At 31.3% G+C, this 10684-nt stretch overlaps 1 long non-coding RNA gene across 2 annotated transcripts; it reads left to right on the forward strand.

Annotated features, from left to right (window-relative positions):
• Window positions 1-5481: 5481 nt before the first annotated feature.
• Window positions 5482-8968, forward strand: LOC120281592. Of its 2 annotated transcripts, none has more exons than XR_005542723.1 (3): window positions 5482-5601; window positions 7673-7752; window positions 8610-8968. It is a non-coding gene; the product is annotated as an uncharacterized LOC120281592 (long non-coding RNA). The 2 variants fall into 2 exon arrangements; XR_005542722.1 differs by having other exon boundaries at window positions 5485-5715.
• The last annotated feature ends 1716 nt before the right edge of the window (window positions 8969-10684 follow it).

Raw genomic sequence — 10684 nt, forward strand, 5'->3', positions numbered from 1 at the left:
GACACAGGCTTTTTTTCCTCTTACAAAGATAAATTTACTTCTTTTCATGAAGTAATACTTAAATGATCTCTGTGTAACCTATTCTTAGTTAACTTTAAGCAGCATAAAATTCTAGTTATATCTCTGGTTATCTAGTTATGATTATATTTCTAAGTGATTATCTTCCACTTTCTCTAGAAGAAGCAAGGGCAATTTAGAAGGCTTTTTTCAATGCATGACATTTTTATGTATATGAAACCTATATGTTAATTAACATTTGTCAAGTTTTCTTTTGATATTTTGACAGTCTCCTCCATTGATCTTCTCTAAGAACCTCCTCCTTGGCTGGCGTTTGCTTTTACTGTGGCAGATACGCTTGGATGGTTGGGTTTTCTGGTCAAAGTATAAAATAAATTTTCTAGAGTCCTTACATGACCAACTGTAGTTATAGCTAGTTTGTTATTGCTCTTTAGATAAGTATATGATCCACTAACTTACTAAAAATGCATATTTGGGGGAATAATATATGGTCGAGCTATTGAATTTCATCTATTTTAGTGATTGTAACTTACGATTAATTTTCAAGAACCAATTAGTATGCCTACCCAGGTTGATTTTCCTAAAAACCAGATGGTGCACACAAGCAATGGTTGTGTCACCTGGCTTGATGAATAAAGGATTTGATTACAGAAACGAGATGATCCTTTGTAAATTTACCGATAATTCAGTGCTGAAATTTTGTTTCCATTAAACTTTTAAGCTCAAGTTGATGTTGGAAAGGGATGGAAAATAATATCAGTTTGATCTCTTGAAGATTGGGAGGCAGTTGGGGAAATTTATTTATGTTTCACCTAATGGCTTTACTAGAACAACACACTGGGAATTTGCAATGCTTATTGTAAGCAATTTATGATAGACATACATTGTAGTGAGGGTACAGTGAGTTTTTGAATTTGATTGATCTGTGAGATTGGATTTTTAAAATTTTATGACTCTGTAATCGTTTGAATGTGCAGTTTTTGTGTTATAACTTCAAATTTTAGTATTCTTATTCAGCTAAAACATCTAACAATGTGAGTCTGATTCTATCAAGTTCTCAACATTAATTCATCAACTTTCAGGGGCATGGACATTGGGTTAATGTTCTTGCTTTGAGAACTGAATATACTCTTCGAACTGGTCCTTTTGATCACACTAGAGAGACATATTCATCCCCAGAGAAAAAGAAAGTGGTGAGTATTGAGTTTTTGTGGTATGCTGTTCTTACCATGTCATTTGCACACTTCAATTTAACTAGTCATCTATAGTTGATTATCATTTGTTTTGATTAGCATCAGTTTAAGATCTATGTTTATCATGCAAACAAGCTAAAATTTGTTCTTTTAGTGGGACTAAATGCTTATGGATCATCTTGGTTGCTTAAAACTTTTTGATATTAATTCTGTCATGCATTCTAGCAAGTTGCAATGCACAGAACCAAATAGCTCAAATGAAGCAAAACATGAAGATACTATTTTTTTTAGAAAAAGGCACAAATTTATAAGCTTTAAATTGTTCTAAGAAATGTTCCTCTATAAATGGAACATAATGGCGATAGTGTTGCTTTTGTATATAGTTGATGATTAACATGTTCTTTTACCACATAAACTATTTCCTCAAAATCCGCTTAAGTTTAACTCTAGCAAATATGTTAGTTATGTAAAACTTTATACCTCCCCCGAAATGGCCATCATGTATTTTAGTTCTATCCCATTGGTGATTGATATAAAAAATGTTTTTTTTTTACTTTTTTGTTGTAGTACATTAATTCCAATGCTTTTTACTCAATAAGCAGATCACTCAGTGTAATTTCATTCATCTATGAAAATCTATATATCGTGTGATTCTGATATTACATCAGGATATTAGAAGAGTCATTCAACTTTATGTGAATTTCTCAGATGATACCATTTTCTTGTCAAAATTCTTGCATGAAAACCATTTTATTTTCTGTTTTGTGGTCCTTATTTATGGTTCAATATTTATCTATATCTCAATATCAGGCATCCTTAGAAGGATACAATAAAATGAAAGGAAATGCTCCAGAAAGGCTGGTTTCAGGTTCTGATGATTTCACAATGATATTGTGGGAACCTTCTGTAAGCAAGCATTCAAAAGCCCGGATAACTGGTCATCAACAGGTAATTGAAATTTTGTATGCTTTTAAAATTTTGTAAACAAAACCTTTCATTCACATGGTTGATGCTTTTAAAATTTTGTATTTTCCAGAGTGACAATGAATGCTTTTGTTTGAGTTATGCTTATTGTATTAGCTTTGAGTATTTCCTTTTTAATATATTCTCTATTGTTGTTATGTTTGTGAAATGCATTCTTATGCTATTAACAATCTTTGTGGCCACCATACATTATTCATATTCAGGAGTGTAATGTTCAGAGAAGGAAATGACTCAGTCATGGTTAGATTTTGCAAAGTTTTCCACTGCATCAACTTCAACATCTGGTTCTTGAGAAAGAAACAGAGTAATTTTCATATCACCTACAAGGTTTTTACTTATTAAGATCACGAACAAATAGCAATTGGTTGTATTCGTTTGTTCTAATGAAATATGTATTTGTATTTTCAAAGTATGCTGATTCTAAGAAGGACCTGGGGGAAGCTTTTAAGGTTTTTGACAAAGACCAAAATGGTTTAATTTCTGCTGATGCAGTAAATCAATTGTTATTCTTTCATTAATGATGTTGAGAAAATTATATTTGCATGCACCTCCTACGCATTGGTTTAATTGCAGTGAAGCACTTGCAATTAGTCAGTTACATACTCTTTTGTTGAATTTTTTTCTCACAAAAGCCATAATAAATCATGCTCAAAGTCAAACATGGTTAAATTGGTGCAAGAAGAACACATAAACAAAACTATTTTGCTCCCATATCATCAATAAAAGATCTCTTATTCTTAATTTCTCAATTCACCCATCATTGTAGGGATGTTAGGGAATTCCACTTAACAAACTTTCAAAATTCATCATCCTTTCAATGGCAAATAAGTGAATATAAAATAAGGTAGTCAAGCATTTTAGACATCAGCCATTTGTCTAATGGGACAAAAGGTTTGTTTGATGTAACAGTTTGTAGTAAGGAGTTATAGAAATTAGCCAAATCTCTATGGTGCCTTATTCAAGGATTATTTTAATATATGAGAAAAATATTTTGCACTTAGCTATCTTAAACAATAATTTTGTTTTTCACAATCCCATAAACTTTATGTTCACTAGTTTATGCTTGCCACCATTATCAGAATATCAACCACTATTTTCACATTAGACGTTAAACTTGAAAATTAGATTTTTATAACTATGCATAGTATGGATTTTGCAATTTAGCATTTAATAGAATTTTATTTACTTTTTATTACAATTATAGCTCTTTATTTGCTAATGTTTGTTTACTTATGTAGGAGATTTCATGTTTAAAGATCGAAAGGGTTGAAGATTAAGAGGATACGTGAAGCTTTTTACTTTGTGTAATTAAGCAAAAAAATATTTTGTAATAAAAGTAGATAAATAGTGTAAAACTCTTCACATTTTGTTATTAATCAAAATACATTGTACTTGAGCTCATTACTTGTCAATAAAAGTCAATAAAATTGAATTTAGGATATTTTTGAATGTATTAAATAAATTTATTTATTTTTAGTAGGAAAATATATTAAAATTTAATTCAATTAATGAACAAAATTAGAGGTGGTTATAATCACCTCTAAAAGTATAAACATGATAGAAAAATAAAACTTTTAGAGGGGGTTATAAACACCTCTAAAAGTATAAACATGATAGAAAAATAAAACTTTTAGAGGGGGTTATAAACACCTCTAAAACTATTGAGCATGATAAATTATAACCATCTCTAAAACTATTTATTATTGAAGAGGAAAAGAAATTATTAGCTATAAAGTGGGTTATCACCGCCTCTAAAATTATTAAGGAGGAATAAGAAATTATTAGCTATAGAGGCGGTTATAACCGTCTCTATTCTTGTTATTAAAAACTGCTTCTATAAATAAAACTTACCCTAACGGTTGGTACAAACCGGCTTTAAAGTGTAGAGCCGGCGTAATACGAGGTGGTTTAGAGACGGAAAAAAAAAACAACACTATAGCTATAGAGGCTATTAAAACCGCCTCTATAGGACTTGAAAACCGCCTCTAAAACATTCTTTTGTTGTAGTGTTATTACGCCACCGGTTGCCATAATCTTCAAGCTACTGGTTCCCAACTTCATCTTCGTGCCAGCTGTTACAATAATTGCAGTTAGCCTGGCCAAAATAATGCAGACCATCAAGCAAAATGATAATGTGGCATATGAGTTTTAAAACTCAGCTCCTCAAAATCACTAGAGAAGTTTGTATTTTTCTCGAGCCAGATCGTTCAATCATATTCATTTTTTCTATAATTTCTCACAGCTTAAGCTCTTGTTTAGAACATCAAATCAATTGTTCATCTGCTGTTTGAACTTTTGGATGATGAGGCACAATATGATTTACAGTATGAAGTTTGGAAAAACATCAGGCATGTTAATTCAATGAAGCATCATATGTGAACGTATATACATTGGAACTCACTAGTATTCAAACAAACTCAATACTAGATTCTAATATATTTATGCAATTTAATTTTTTTATCAAGTTTGCTTGCATAGAGCGCCTTGAAATCTATAGTATGTTCATGCAACTCTTTTAACTTCTTTTATAGTTCTGTTTTGAATTATATTTCCAAAATTATAATGCCATCATCCTAAATCCTTATAATGTCATTAAATCCCGGTAATGATGATTATGTTAAAATTTAAAAAAAAAAGCCTATATAGTCACATATATATATATATATATAGGCAAATCTCTGAAATCTTCTCATATATTTATCTAATTCTATTTTTTTATCAAGTTTGTTTCCGTAAAACACCTTAAAATCTATTGTATTGTCAGGTAACTCAATTTTCTTTAAATTAATCTTGATATCTTTTTCAAAATTATATTACCATCCGTGTTAATCTTTGTAATGAGAATTATATTTATTTCTTAATTATAACAGTGATATTCTCTATAATCCCAGTAATTATGAGTATTTTTAAAATTATAAATAAAGCCTACATTTTCCAAATATAGGTTGTTGTGATCTATTAATTTTGTTAAATCTTCTAAATTTTTTATTGCAAATCTTTGCTAATGGTCACTCGGCCTCAAGAAAGAAAGCCAACCCAAAATTTACACTTGTCTCCTGAAATCCGACCTGACTCGACTCGAGTTTGGCAGGAAAACTCCAGTTTGACCAGGTATCGGATCTGGTTCGGGTAAAATCCTATTAATATAAAACGGGAGTGGGTACGGATATGGGAATCTTGATACCATACCCGAACCCGAACCCGACCTGAAATTGAAATAATAAATATTTTCAATTATATATATTCAATTAACAAATTTGGTTTTATAGAAGTTAAAACCAAACCCTGTCTCAGGTCTCTCTCCAAGCTTTCCTCTTCTCCGAATGCCAAAGCCGAACCTGACCTAAAGTCCGAAGCTTTCCTCTTCTCTCCAATGGCAACAACCCTCAGTCCTCCACCACATCAGGTCTCTCTCCAAGCTTCCACCTTTCATGCTTCTCCTTCTTTGAGCTTTTGATCTTTTTAGTCCCGTCTCTCTGTCACGCTCTGGTTTGCTTTGAATTCCACGGCAGAGTTGAAGGTGAGATCTCTACTTCTGAGTCCATTTTTGATTTTGTAAGCTCATTGATACTTTGTTTCTGTCGATTGATCTCAAAAAATCCTACCTTTTGGTACTTGTTTCAGTTTCTATGAGGAATCTATCAGGGACCATTACTGTTTGGTTTTTAATGTTTTGATTCAAGATTTCAATGCTTATTTGTTGCAATTTATTCAATTTTTAGTCATAAAGTTGATGCCTTGAATTCTAATTGATGTCGAATATGTAAAATTGAGCATTTATTTAACCTTAATTAATATCATTTTAAATAAAGATATAATTTAGTTTGGAACTAATTGAATTTCTAAAATTTTTTAATCTAAATGATTATAAATATATAGATTTTAAAATAAAATAAATTTTAATCAATCAAATAAATTTTAAACTAATAAATTAGTTTGGAGCTAATTAGCATGCCACACTCAACTCCTATTCTTTTCCCACCATTTACAATAAAGAAGAAGATAGACACAACAAAGGCCATAAAACCAAATATGGATTCAATTCATTAATTTAGTAATAATAATTATTGTTATTATTATTATTATTAGTATTTATTATCATGGGTCATCCAAAAAATATCAATCATTTAACTAGATCACACCATGGGAAATGAATCTAAGCAAATAGCCATATGTCCCTTTTAAATAAATATTTGTATATATACCCTTTAAAATCTTCTTAATATCTATAGTCTACACCATCTAAAATGAGATTCTTGTAAGTGTCCATGCCATGATTAGGTTTTGTAGTGAAATGAATTCTCACTGTAATTTGCTTAACCTTTGTTGTTTAGAGTTGTGGAATTATTTTGATGGTTAAAGTTGATATTTTGCCCATGCTATGTGGGAATACAGTCAAGTTGATGCAGTTTTTTCTGGAAAATGTTAAGCTTACAATGGTTTATCTAAAAACTGTGGCATCAAAGTGGCAACATAGGATTCATGATGTGCTAGTTATTTAGTTGAGCATATTGTAGATAACTTGGTGTTAAATAAAATTATGAAATTTTCATATGTTATTATTTCAGATAAATTCCAACTGTAAATTTTAATTATTGTTTTTTTTTCTGGATGGGTGATGATATTGGTTCTCATCAATCAAGATCACATCCAATTGGGAATTTAACCAATCAAATGAAATTGAAAGTCCTAATCCTGAAGGTTCTTTCCCAAATGAACATGCCATTAAAGAGGGAGTAGTTGATCATACAAAGTCTTTTTTGATGAGATTTGTTCTCGGTTGTGACTTGTGAGAAACAGGAGCCTTGAGAGTTTTGGTCACTAGCTGTAGGCAATTCTGAAATTGATTGAAATCCTACTTTATTTTAATTTTTTAATTAGAATGGAATGATGAACTGATTATGTTTTTTTTATATATAGGTTGATGCTTATATGTCTCGGTGGAAGGAGTCTCCTTTTCTTATTCTTCTTCTTTTGCTATGGATTAGGATTTGTTAATATTGATTATGTTTGTGTATATCAGTGTGGTTTACGTTTTTTGGATCTTATAGGTTGATGTTTTCTTATCTTAATAAGTTCTATATTTTCAATTTTTTTTTTCCATTTGTTTTTCTATGTATCACAATACATTCTTTTCCCTTTGTATTTTTAATGTGTTTTGCAGCATATCTTAAAAAAGTTTTATGTCTAATGTCTATTTTTAATTTATACTTGGTATTTTAATTTTATTTTAAATATTTTTGAATAAGATCAAGGCGAGGTGGGTATCTCCGCGGGTACCCGATTCCCCTTTGGGTGCAGGTGTGGGTTGGGGTTTTGAAAACCCGTTGGGTTTGGGTTCGGGTTCAGGTATGGGGGCGGGGTAGTGGGTGCGGGTGTGGGTATGGCAAAACCCACACCTGACCAGACCCGTTGCCATCCCTAAGAACATTCCTTTTCAAGGGATCATTCATAGCTTCTTTGCGTCGTCCTTGCAGAGGCCATGGAGGATGACAAGGGAGGAGGCATCGGAGCTGCAAGCATTGTGGTAAGGCTGATCGAGAATGGAGCCAAAGAGGTCGTTTCCTCTCTCATCTATTTCCTCTTTTCTTCTATTTTTGTTCCATTTCCTCTGATCTTGCTATTGAGGATTTAGGGTTTTTGAGATGATCGATGGATCTTATGTCTCTAGTAGTGGTAAGAGAGTTTAGATCTGTGTTTGTATGATGATGTCTGGTTCTTGAAATCTTGGAATGGTTTATTGATGTTTATTTTTTGGAATGGTTTTCATGAGATGATTTATTGTTATGCCTCATCTCGATCCCTGTTTCTTGATATCTTTGAATGGTTTGTACTGCAAGTTTCTAGTAATACCATTTGGAATGGTTTCCAATCAAAAGTTTAAATATCTTATGTGCATTGGACTTTGTTTAGATGTTTTTGATTTGTTTTGCTTTCCTTGGACAGAGTTCTTGAAGCTAGAAATGCACATTTATATCTTGATGATTTACCCTTTCTGTATTTCTGTTTATTTGAATCTTGGATTTGTTTATTGTCCAAGGTTCTTGTAAGATCATTTGGATTGCTTCCAATCAAAAGTTTTATCTGTGAAATATCTTCTATTTCTTGAACATTAATAAGGTGTTTCCGATTTATTTTGGTGTTCTTGGATAGTGTTTTTTGAAGTTAGAAATGCCTATTTAGAAGGGGGCAAAATAGTAAATGTATTTTAGGGTTTATCTGTGAAAATGCTTTATGATTTTTCAATATTTTTTTTTCTTCTGCGATGTCAATCATTTCACAATTGACATGTTGTGCACTATAGTTCCTGAAACATTTTTTTTAATTTAGGTGTAAGATAGTTTGGATTTTGATTTCTGTTACGAGAATGATCTCTTAATTTTTTTCGCACTTTTTGGAATGTCTTTTTTGCAGGTTGGTGTGGCTGCCTTTGACTTGAGGTTGGCCTCACTTCATCTTTCGCAATACATTGAAACTAAGTTGCTTATATTAAAACACGAAGACCTTGCTTCACTTTTATGACCCTATGGTGATAATTGTTCCCCCAGTCAAATTGGCACCAAATTGTATGGTTGGAGTGTTAAGAGTTGGTGGATAAATATTACACATCAAACAAGAAGGTGTAGATGCATTGTAAGCATTGTTGTTTACTTTTTTTTTAGTCTACCTTTGTGATGTATTTTTTGCACTTTTTTCGTACTTCTCCCAGATCATCATGTCTTGTTATTGGAGTTCAACAAGTCAGATAAAGTATCTATTTACTGTTGGCTGATTTTGACTATATTTTGCTTGTTTCACCTTACTTTGAAAATCAACTACTAGTGTTTTTGCTATGTTAATGATGTAATGATTAAGGTGTTGAAGGGCGCCGAAAGTTTTCTCCCTTGCAACATCTATAGGTCTATCTGTGAGAGTCCAAAGTATGAAGAAATGAGAAAGAGGTTTGGTCATCTTTGTGAAATCTTCTCCCTGAATTTCATCTTTATCAAATGATATTTTCTGCTCAAATTGCATAGTTTTTTTTTTCCTGACATAAGGTGCTTCTCAATGGTTAAACATTATGAAAAATGTTATGTTTTTCAAAGTGGCAGCTATTCAACTATATCTTTGAATTAATGGACCAGACATACCACTTTGTTTCCTTGTGGCAAACACCTGTCTTGCTTGTAATAACAGTTTATTTTTAATCTTCACCTTTCTTTCTCCATAAATGACTTGTGGACCAGACATACTAGCTTTATTTGTTTTTTGTCTTAGTTAATTGTTGTGAAACTCTGAAATTATCAAAATAGTTATATTTTATTTGCTTTTTAATGTTTGCACTGTGGAGGATTAGTGCATAGGAAACTTACATTGAGAGAACATATGTTGCAAATTTCTCAAAGGTTGTATGATCTTCATGCAGTTATAGTTTTGGCTATAAACTATTTTCCTATTCTTGCTTTATGTTTAGTGTGTATTATGCATAAACATTCTTAACCCATCTGATGCTTAAGAAGCACACAAACATATATTCTTTTTAACGTATCTGTTTTTGTAAAATTTTCGTCTTTTAAGAACTATTAATGCTTTTGCTTTTTCATATCAATTTTCCTACAACACTTCTGGAAGTCATAAGAGAGGTTCTATCTCCATTAACACTGCTTGCGGAGGTCCGGTGCTTGCTAGACATGATTGTGAATTCATTTGCACATACAATCCATCAAGCCTGTTGACCGCCATACAAGACCAGAATTCACAGGTTTGTCATTTTCTTATTTATTTATTATTATTATTATTATTATTATTATTATTATTATTATTCTTTATTCTTTATTTTTTATTCTTATTTATTATTTATTCTTTATAATTCTTCCTCTTCTTCGTCTTCGTCGTCGTCTTCTTCTTTTTATTTATTATTTATTATTAATTATTCTTCTTGTTCTTGGTCTTATTATTATTCTTATTCATATTCATATTCTCATCTATTTTTTATTATTTAATTATTTAATTATTATTATTCTTATTTCGTCTTCTCCTTCACTTATTATTATTATTATTATTATTCATATTTATTATTGTAGTTCCTTCTGATTGTAGCCATTCAATATAATTAAGGGATTTTAAATAACATTTTTCGTGTTATCGCTAAATTGACATGAACAAAGCTATTGGAGTTGTGTATTCAATAGGTAAATAAAAGTAAAATAGGCAAAGGGATTTAAGGTGATCGATACCATGCAACTTGCAATTAATGCGCTAAAAGCAAAATCAGCTGCTAATTGGCTATATTAAGGATGCTACTAGTTACCAGAAGGATTATAAACTTGTTGGTGCATGAAAATATTATTGGTAAACAACTAAAATGGTCCCTTACCTTTGTGTGTGTTTCTATTTCGGTCCCCTAGGTTTAAAAAGTTACGTTTTGATCCCTTACCTTTACTTTTTATTACAATTTAGTCACCCAAGTGCATGTTGTTAACAGTAATCCCATGTGCCAGTCGACGTGT

This window comes from Dioscorea cayenensis, chromosome 18 (genome assembly GCF_009730915.1).
Source record: "Dioscorea cayenensis subsp. rotundata cultivar TDr96_F1 chromosome 18, TDr96_F1_v2_PseudoChromosome.rev07_lg8_w22 25.fasta, whole genome shotgun sequence".
Classification (NCBI taxonomy): Eukaryota; Viridiplantae; Streptophyta; class Magnoliopsida; order Dioscoreales; family Dioscoreaceae; genus Dioscorea; species Dioscorea cayenensis.